The sequence below is a fragment of the Marmota flaviventris genome, chromosome 12, assembly GCF_047511675.1.
Source record: "Marmota flaviventris isolate mMarFla1 chromosome 12, mMarFla1.hap1, whole genome shotgun sequence".
Taxonomy (NCBI): domain Eukaryota; kingdom Metazoa; phylum Chordata; class Mammalia; order Rodentia; family Sciuridae; genus Marmota; species Marmota flaviventris.
The window spans coordinates 76,984,317-76,994,573 of NC_092509.1; positions in this window are offsets into that span (position 1 = coordinate 76,984,317).

Sequence of the window (10,257 nt, forward strand, 5' to 3'; positions counted from 1 at the left end):
AAATAAGAAAAGAAAAAAAGAAATGATTTCAGATTAATTCTCCAATTTAAATTTTCCCACTGGCCTGTTGTGATGGTCAGTTTCTATCCCACCCACCAGACTGCACGTGCCTTGGTGACTGTACCCATGCCTCGTTCATCCTGAGTCTGTGCCACCTGGCCTGTTGTAGGACTCCAGGAACACAACCTGGTCCCCTTGGTCAGACACACTGGCTCCCTGTCACAGGAGGTAGGAGGATGTTCTGGACCTGGGCCATCTATTCCACTCCATTTAGAAAAAAAAAAAATCTCATCCCCTGACTTGGCCCCGGAGACTAAGGATCAGAAATGGACCTGTTTCCCAAGCCTGGTCCCCTGACGGGAAGCAGGTTCCTCAACCCTCTCAATTAACACTTGGGACCCGGCCACCGGCCCCCTTGAGCGCCCACCTCAGTGCTTCTGCAATTGCTGGTCCCCCTCCCTAGCTCCTCAAGCACCTGAGTCCTCTCACTGTTCTGGTTTCCTCTCAGATACGCCCAGCAAGGCCTGGGATGTCATGACCCCGGGACATCTTGGTGTGCCCAGTGCCCCCCGCTCCCCTGGTGCCCTCACCCAGCTCTGGCTGTGGACAACCACCCCTCCCCCGTAGACACAGTCTTGGTGAAACTGTCAGTCAAGGTTGGCTGGTCTGCCTACTGGGCTGGCTGGCCAGAGTGAGGCCCTCTGCCCCCCCGGATCGTGAATCCTGAGCAGAGTGCCACAAACACAGAACACAGTCACAGCTGGGGACGTGGGTTCTGAAGAGTCTGCCTTTGAGGGCCCGCCACAAAGATCCCCAAAATAACCCTGGTTCCTGTGCCTTCTTTTATTCTATTTCTGCCCCCCGCCCCGCCCTCTTTTTTCTCTCTCCTTTGATCCTGTGAACTCCCCTTGTCCTTCTAGAATTTCTTTTTGTTTAAGTTTTCTAGAGCTAGTTTCTATTTTTTTTTTTTTTGCAATTAAAAAACACCGACACTCGGTGGTGTCCTGATATTAGGGGGCAGATAGATGAGGATGTATGGAAACGAGGTTAAGAGAATAATTCCATAAAATGAGCCCACGGTACTGAGCCCCCCCACACACACTTTCTTTGCCAAAACAGCAATCTGCCTGAAGCACCCCCCTGGCCTGAGGGGACAGGATATGTGACATTCTTCAGCAAACTGACTGACTGAGGCAGGGGGCAGCAGGTCTGGCAGTCACTGTAGGTAATAAATGATGGGGGTTGAGAAGATGAGGCTGATTCAAAGACAAGACAATGGGTTGCTAACAGCTAATCTTCTCAAGCACAAGGAGTTGCTAGCAATTCCCCCCGACCCCCAGCTCCTGCCCCTTCCTCCAAGGGGAAGGTGGGGGATTCTGTGGTCTATAAAAGAGAAAGACACACCCACTCGGCAGGCACCCAGCTCTGGGCCCCCTTCTCTCTGGAGAAGTCTGCTGCCTCTGTCTCTGCAATAAAATTTGCTTTCTAAACACTTGCCTCCACAGTTCTTGGGTGTCTAATCTTCAACACCGTGGGGATAAGGACCCGTTCCTGATCTCCAAGACCAGTATCTCTATTCTCGGTCATTATCTGTTTATTCCCTTTATGGCTGTTTTCAAAATCTAAAATGATTTTTAAAAATGTGTTTGTATGTTTATTGTCTGACTCCACCTGTCAGCAGGGATTTTTCTGTCCTGCTCCCTACTGTCCCCAACACTTGCTCAAGCCTGCCAGGTAGTAAGGTCACAAAACAAAGCAAGGCCACCCTGTGGCCCGTATCTTACCATGAGGTCTGCTTATTCCAGACATCAGGCTATAAACAAGAGAGCTTCTGGGAACCAGTGAATGAGCTTCCTCCCAGAGAGCCAACTCCAGCCTGGGGTTCCAATCAACAGATTCCGAGACCAGATCTCTCCTCCCCTCCCCCTTTGATCTCCACCAATCCTTCGTAAATCTCAAGCAGTGTCTTGTAAATCTTTAATTACAAGAAAATTGCAACCCAACCAGCAAGCACATGAACAGGGTTGATAAATATTTAAAATTGCTACAGCAGCAGATCTGAAGGGATTAAGAAAAGATATATTGGAGTGACAGTTATTAAACACTAAATCCCAGTAAATGTTACAGAGCAGATAAATAATGCAAACTACTGACAGTCGCTCTATGGCTGACAAGACAGGAGAGACATCTGCTCCGGGACACGGTGGCAGTGGAGGCAGTGGGTTCTTGCGGCCTATGGCAGGGAGATTAGAAAGACAGGGGACAGACTTCCACCTGGTTCCCTGCCCCCTGGAGGTGTATCCTCTCAGACCCTTGGCACCACTATCTCCCTGGAAGAGGGGAGATGGTGCAGGAAGGAAGGAGAGAAATGAGGGAAGTGGGAAAGACCGGAGGGAGGAAGGAAGGAGCGAAGGAAATCTCCAGAATGAGTGTATTTGGAGAGCTCCAGCAAGGCTCCCCCGCAGGGCTGTCAGGCTGCCCCAGAAGAACTCTCTCGGGTTCTGGAAGTGGCCCACTTGGACTGCCACCTTCACCGGGAGGAAGGAGAGCAGCATTCCTCCATGCACGTCTCTGTGTTCAGTCCTCTCACTGATTCACCATGCGTCTGTCCCCCACCAGTACTGACTGACCACTCATCCACGCATGCGCTAGTCCATTCTTTCTTTGATACATTTAGTCAATTACTCATGCATGCACTGATTTCCTTATTAGTTACTCGCTCACTGGTCAAACATTTATTGAGGATTTCTTGGAGCTAGGGAGATTTAGAGCTTTGGCCTTTGGCCTCAATAGCTGAAAGCTTAAGAGGGGAGGGGGAGCAAAAAGATAAAACTTTATAATATAGCCAGGAATGGTGACACACACAGTGATCCCAGCTGCTCAGGAGGCTGAGGCAGGAAAATCACAAGTTCGAGGCCAGCTTCAGCAACTTAATGAGACCCTGTCTCAAAATAAAAAATAAAAAGGGGCAGTGATGGAACTCAATAGTAGAGCACCACCCTAGTTCAATCCCCAATTCAAAAAAATAATAATAATACAATACAGTTCATTCTTGGCATTTGCAGATTCCATATTTGTGGTTTGGCTATTCAATAAGTACCCACAACGCTCTGTAACTGTGCATTGTTGTTGAGACACAGTCCTGAATCACACATGTGCCAGGGCTAGTGTGTGGAAATAAAGGATAAAATGCACAAGACCTGGAGAAATCAGGGAAGGTTTCCTGTAGGAAGCAGTGTTTGGGCACTACCTCTGTGCCAGGCTGTATTAGTTCATTTAGTAAATACAAAAACCTCTCAGCCCATTTTCAAGATTAGGAAACTTGAGATCAACTCATCCAAGGTCACAAGAGTAATGGCAGAATAAAATCAAAACCAGAGACTGAGTCCAAAGCCAATGTGCTTTCCATTTCATCCCGTTGCTTCTCAGGCACCCAGTCCTCTGCCTCTCTACAGTGAAGAAGAGTGCAGCAATCTCTCTCCCAGTAAGGACAGCGAGCCAAGGTTATTTTGTTTATTTGTTTGAGATATAATTTATATTCAGTAAAATGCACAGATTTTAAGTGCATAGTTCAATAAGCTTAGACAAATGTTTACACCCACATAACTAACACCTAAATCTCACTGTGGAATATTCCTAGCACCCTGGTGAGTTCCCACCGGAATCCGGCACTGTGGTAATTCCTAGCACCACAGATTGATTTGACCAGTTCTTGAACTTAGGTAAATGGACTTAAAATGCAAATTACTTCTTTCCCTTACTATAATAAGACAAGGTTTTAAAAGGGTATTTTTTTGGGAAGTTAAGGGTGATCCTTCAAAAATATCTAAACACAGTGAAGTGACAGATTACCAAGTTCTGGTTGGGTCCAGAACAAACTGTGGAATAGGTTGGCTCGGTTGGCACGGCCCAGGCCACTCAGTGCCCAGTTTCTTTTGCTCATCCACCTGCTGTGGGATAAGGGTTGACCACAAACGCTCAGGGGTTGGGCCCCCAACATTCTGGGTCAGGGAGGCATCTGACCTTCCTGGGGCCTGACCCTTACCTCCTCTCAAGGTAGGTAAGTTGGCCTGGGCAAGCCGTCTGTTCTCCTATGGTGCTAGGCCTCATCGGGCTTACTCCACCTTCCTGGTGAAGGAAGGCTCGTTCCTGACTGGCCTCAAGATTCCTCTGTGTTTCTGACTGTCCTGTACTTGCTTCACCATACCTTCTATGTCTCCAGGAAGAGGAATCTAACGGGGAGGTCCAGGCCTACAATCTTCTTCAAGGTCCTGGGTGCCATCTTGGTTCAGGCTTTCTAGAAGCTTGGCGGCCTCTAAGGCGAACACCATCTTTTCCAGGGTCTTCTAGCTTCACTCAGCTTCTCCAAGAGTCAGCACCTTGTCTCTGTCAAAGCCTACGTTCCTGTTCTGGAAGCCCACCACACCCCCGTTTCTCTGCTCCTTTAAAGAATGGGACTACCCAGTGCCTCACACTCACCAAATGAACAAACTAGCTCGGAGAAGCAGCCCTGCTGATTGAGGGCAGCACACCCAGGTGTTCCCCAGAGAGGAGAACAACATTCCCCAAGGTGCCTCAATTATATTTTTGCCATCTGGAGAAATTACTTTTATACATCACAAGTAGATAGCAAAATTCCCTGACACACTTTGTTGTGGGGAAGGCTCTGGGAATTCCCCCAGTGTCTGCAATAGTGGAGACCCCTGAAATGGCATGGGACAAGATCAGAAGTAGGAAGGGGATCGAGGACCTCAGGGACCTCAGGGACCTCAGGGCACGTGAATGCTCCAGTGTCTTTCCCTAAAAAGGGCTGGAGCTGAGCTAGAGTTGCTAGAGATGACTGATTGAATCTCTCTAATTGATGTCCTAGACATCTCAGAAGTCATTATCTGCAGCTCAGGCTGTCTCTTCCCCAGGCGACTCAATACTAATGTGCCCTGTGGCGTCCTTCCAACACATCCCTCGAAAAGGACTCAAGCTCTGTCCCCTCAATTATCTGCCTCTTGCGGTTCCTCCCCAGAAGGAAGGAGGGGCTTGTGTGGGATAAATGTCCCTGTTCCAGAATGTATCAGTCAGTCAGTCAGCAACCAATAAGGTGCCCTTCAGAGACAAATGTCGATTTCATTCACTCTTGATCTTGAATCAGTTCAAGATCAAATAGTTCTCTTGTATTATTTCCTAATTCTGTCTCTGTCTCTCATGCCATCATTCATTCCACAAAGGTACATTGCACTTGAGAAACAAGTCACTACCACAAAGAGCATTGATTCTGAAGCCAGATATCTGGGTTTGAACCCCAGCTGTCCCACTTACTAGCTCTGTAATCTTGGGCCAACTTGTCTGCAAACTGGCAATAATCATCAAATACTTACTCATCGAGTTATTGCAGAGAGTAGATGAGTTCAATATGCAACCCATTCAGGAGAGTTTCTGGCACATAGCACTCTAGATGCTTTTGCTATTAAATTAATAATAATCATTCTGTTCAAAGCGCAATGCTCTGAAGATAAAACAGTGACCAACCAGGCGTGGTAGTGCACGCCTATATCCCAGCAGCTCTGGAGGCTGAGGCAGGAGGATCACAAGCCCAAAGCCAGCCTCAGAAAGTTAGTGAGGCCCTAAGTAACTCAGTGAAACCCTGTCTCTAAAAAAATAAAAATAAAAAAGGGTTGGGGATGTTGCTCAGTGGTTAAGCACCTCTGAATTCAATTCCAGGTACCAAAACAAACAACAAACAAAAAACAATGACCAACAAAGAAATTCCATCTACCCTTGAAGAACTTATATCTTGAAACTACATCAGAGAATTGGAATAAGTAGGGCTGGAGATATAGATCAGTTGGTAGAGTGCTTTCATAAGGCCCTGGGTTCAATCCCTGGCATCACCAAAAGAATTGGGATAAGTCAAAGGAAGTAAAAGTACATGGGCCAGGGGAGAGATAATGGGGCACTGAGTTTGATTGAGACATCAATGAAGTGATATTCAGCTGAGTTCCAAAGGACCAGGGAGATGGCGAAGCAAACAGCTGGGAGAAGGGCATGGAGGGAGGTGGGGCCTGTGGAAGGCAGGGGCGTAGCTTCTGGAACTGAAAGGAGGATGCTCTCAGAGGTTTCAGAGATTCTCCAATTGGAGGGCAGGAGAGGAAGGAAGGGCAGGGCTGGTATGGGCTCCTTTTATAGGAGACATGACACCATGAAAGAAAGAACTGATAAGTTAGGAACTTCACTAAAAATAGGAACTCCCAACCTGCAAAAGATGCTGCCAAGAGAATAAGGAGACAAGCGACAAACCAGAAGAAAATATTTGCATAAGACTTATCTTAGGAAGGACAGTTATCCAACACACACAAAGAACATTTTAGACTCAACAAGAAAGAAACAAAATACTGATTAAAAAAGTCGGCCAAACACCCCCACAGGTCCCTCATCAAAGATATGAGGATGGCAAATAAGCAAATGAAAAGATGTTCCATGTCACATGCCACCAGGGAAATGCAAATTAAAATGACCATGAGATGCCACCACACACCTATGGAACATCAGAGCACTGGCACCACCAACACCAGGAAACACAAGGAGCAACAGGAACTCCCATCATCGCTGGTGGGAATGCAAAATGGTACCACCACTTTGGAAGACAGCCTCCCAGTTCCTTACAAAAGCAAACGCACTCTTACCATACAATCCAGCAGTTGCGCTCACAGTATTTACCCAAATGAGCTAAAAACTTATGTACAAACAAAAACCTGCACACAGGTATTTACAGCATCTTTATTCATAACTTCCAAAACCTGGAAACAGCCACCACGCCCTTCAGTAGGTGGGTGGATAAATAATCTGTGGCACATCCAGGCAATGGAATATCACTCAGCGCTAAAAAGAAATAAGCTCACAGATCGTGGAAGAAACTTAAATATGTATCACCGGCTGAAGGAAGCAGCCTGAAAAGGCTACATACTGTATGATTCAAACTATCTGACATTCTAAGCTGGGCACAATGGCACATGCCTGTAATCCCAGCGGCTCCAGAGGCTGAGGCAGGAGGATCCTGAGTTCAAAGCTAGCCTCAGCAATGGCAAGGCGCTAAGCAACTCAGTGAGACCTTGTCTCTAAATAAAACACAAAAAGGGCTGGGGATGTGGCTTAGTGCTCCCTGAGTTCAATCCCCAGTAACTGCCACCTCCCCCACCCCAACCCCCAAAAAAAGAACGATGAAAAAACCTAACTGACATTCTAGAAAAGACAAAACCATGTGAACAGTCGAAAGATCAGTGGCTGCCAAGAGCGCAGAGGCAGAGCATGGAGGACTTGGGGGACAGTGAAACACTGCATGACACTAAGATGGTGGATGTGTGTCATTTTACATTTGTCCAAACTCATGGGATGAACAACACTAAAGGCGAAGCCTACTGTGAACTGTGCACTCTGGGTGACATTGGTGTGTCAGTGTAGATTCATCAGTTGTAATAAGTGGACCACTCTGGTGGAGGGTGGGGGTGACAAGTGGAGGCTGTGTGCGTGGGGACCAGGGTGTACATGGGAACACTCTGTACTTTCCACAAATTTTCTACGAGTTTAAAATCACTCTCAAAAATAAAGTCTATTAAAAATTTTTTAAAAAGAGTCATCAGATGAGGTGGCACACACCTGTAATCCCAGCTACCTAGGGGGAGGCTGAGACAGGGGGATCGCAAGCTCAAGGTCACCTGGGCAATTCAGCGAGACTCTGTCTCAAAATAAAATGTGGCTCAGGGATGTGGCTCAGCGGTAGAGCACACCTGTGCTCCCTGAAAGGAAGGAACAGAGGGAGGGAGGGAGGGAGGGAGGGAGGGAGGGAAAAAAGTCCACCAAGGCAGCCCCCACCCCGTGGAAAAGGAGAGGAAGGGACGAGTCATAGATGTTAGGGGTGCTGAGGGGGAGGCCAGGACGACGAACAGGCAAACTGACTCAGATTAGGATCCAGTCCCTGGGCTCTGGCCATGTCTCACAGACAGCCTACTGAGGGCTGGGAGCAGGGTGAGATCATTTCTGCCTTAGACACACCGAGTTCGGGGAGAGTGTGACACACCCAGGTGGAGGTGTCCAGCCTGCCATGATGGGTGTCCCCCTATGTGTGCCTACCTGTGCTGGGTGCAAGGGCTTCCTCCGTGTTCGCACAATCTATGAAGTGGGTGCTGCTGTTTACCCTGTTACAGATGTTGAGGTCAAAGCCGCAAAGGTTCACCACCATGCCCAGAGTCGTACGGGTGATAGAAACTCAATTCATTTTCAGGATCTTGGGTTTATTAAGGAAATTCCTGGAAATACTCATTGACAGAAACCTGGAGCCAGCTCCTGGTCTGGGAGGGACAGCCCAGCAGAAGCATGGCCCTGCTCTGCCTCTTTTGAGCAACAGGTGAACAGCAACCTGGGGGTGAATCAATGATTATAAGGAATCTTCATTGCTAAAAGATGCGCACAGCTTTTGCAGTGTACCCTTGAAAGTATTTTCCTACCAAACATCTTTGTTGATGTTGTGCAGAAAGGAAGCCACAGCTGCCCCTTTCCCTTTCCCATTTCTGATGAAGAAACGGAGGCTCAGAGAGATATGACCATTCAAAGTTTTGTGAGCTGAACTTTTAGAATAAAATAGTCCCTTTAGTTCAATAGTTAGGGACAGCCAGGCCCCTTTGTCCATTTCCCAGAAGCTCAGGGCATCCATGGGTAGAGAGCTCTGAGTCCCCAAGGGCGGGTCTCAAGGCCATGCTGACCATCCTCCTGTCTACTCCCTTCTTGGAGGCAAAGGCTGAATCTCTAGCACTCAGAGCTGAGCAGGCGGCTGGGGCTCCTCTGCCTCAGCCTCCTCTGCACCCCTATGGCCGGCTTTATGAAGGAGGACTGCAGTCATTTCCCACATACAACATCTTTATGGACTTGCAAATGCCAGACTGTGACGTTGGCTGTCCTGAGGAAGCTATGTCAGTCAGTCACAGAGGAGCTGGCTCCTCCTCTGTAAGAGACCCGAAACCAAACCCGAGCCACACAGTTGTCACTGCCCAGCCTGTGAGTCTGGGCTACGCTGGGAGGGGAACACCATTTGAGGCCCAGTCCTTGCCTTTGCAGGCCAAGTGTCTGGCTTGGATGTCTGTGCATTTGATGAATTTTCTTCAGGTGTATGGGTGTCTAGAGGACTCCTAGAGGAACAGCTGCCCCGTGGCCCCTTTCCTGGAAATTGTACAATCATGTGATTATAGCAAGACTCCCAGGGACCAAGTGCATCTCTCCCCTGACAGCCACATTGACTGGACCAGCCATACACGGCCCACTAATGTTGGCCAATTGGAGACTTCCCCTGAGAATTGGAACAATGGGATTCCAGTAAAGTCAGACTTTTTCATATATAAAAGATGTGTAAGTAACAGCCTTTTCTTACATGTGATCAAGAATATGGAAAAAGCCAGTTTTCAGCAAGAGAAAACAATGAGTCAGACATACAAGAGGAAGCAAGTTGTATCCATGCCGTGTGGGTTTCCACGATACTCTTAGGCCCCATTTTTGCTTAGAGTTGGTTTCTACTGACTTGGAACCAATAAAAAGTTAAAATAGTATAATCCAAATTTTCTCAATCAGGATTAGGTTTTCCCCTTGCAAAGGACTTCTGGAGATAATTTTGGTTAGTATGACCAAGGGGGACAGGGTACCTACAAAGCATAGGGCAATCCCCCACACGTAAGAATCATCCAGTTCAAAATGTCAAGAGTGCTGTGGTCAAGGATCCCTGGTGTCATTTAATGCACCATGTCTGCCTAAGATGGGGGCATCATCATGTCTTGCTTCTCCATTTAGCAACGATTCTTTTATTTTAAATGATAATATCCTGGTGGCAAGAATTCTCATACCTTAAATAGTGGAAAGCAGGGTCAATTAGTGTACCCTCGATGAAGAATCATTTAACAATCTCTATATATCAGGAGCCTTAACTTATACACTCTTGGATCAGCAATTTGCTCGGTAGAAATTATTCTTGGTAGAAAAATCTCAAGTCAGAGGTTTCCACAAAGATTTATGCAGAAGGATGTTCATTGCAGCTTTATTTATAATGATGAAAAATGGAAATAACTTAAAAATCCAATCATCATGTATCTGTTACATAAATTATGATATACTCATAGCCCAGAATAATATATGTAGCACTTAAAATCATGTTTGTGAAGATTATTTAATAACACAGAGAAATGCTCATTATGCTCACTGGAAAACCAGAATATAAAATTTTTG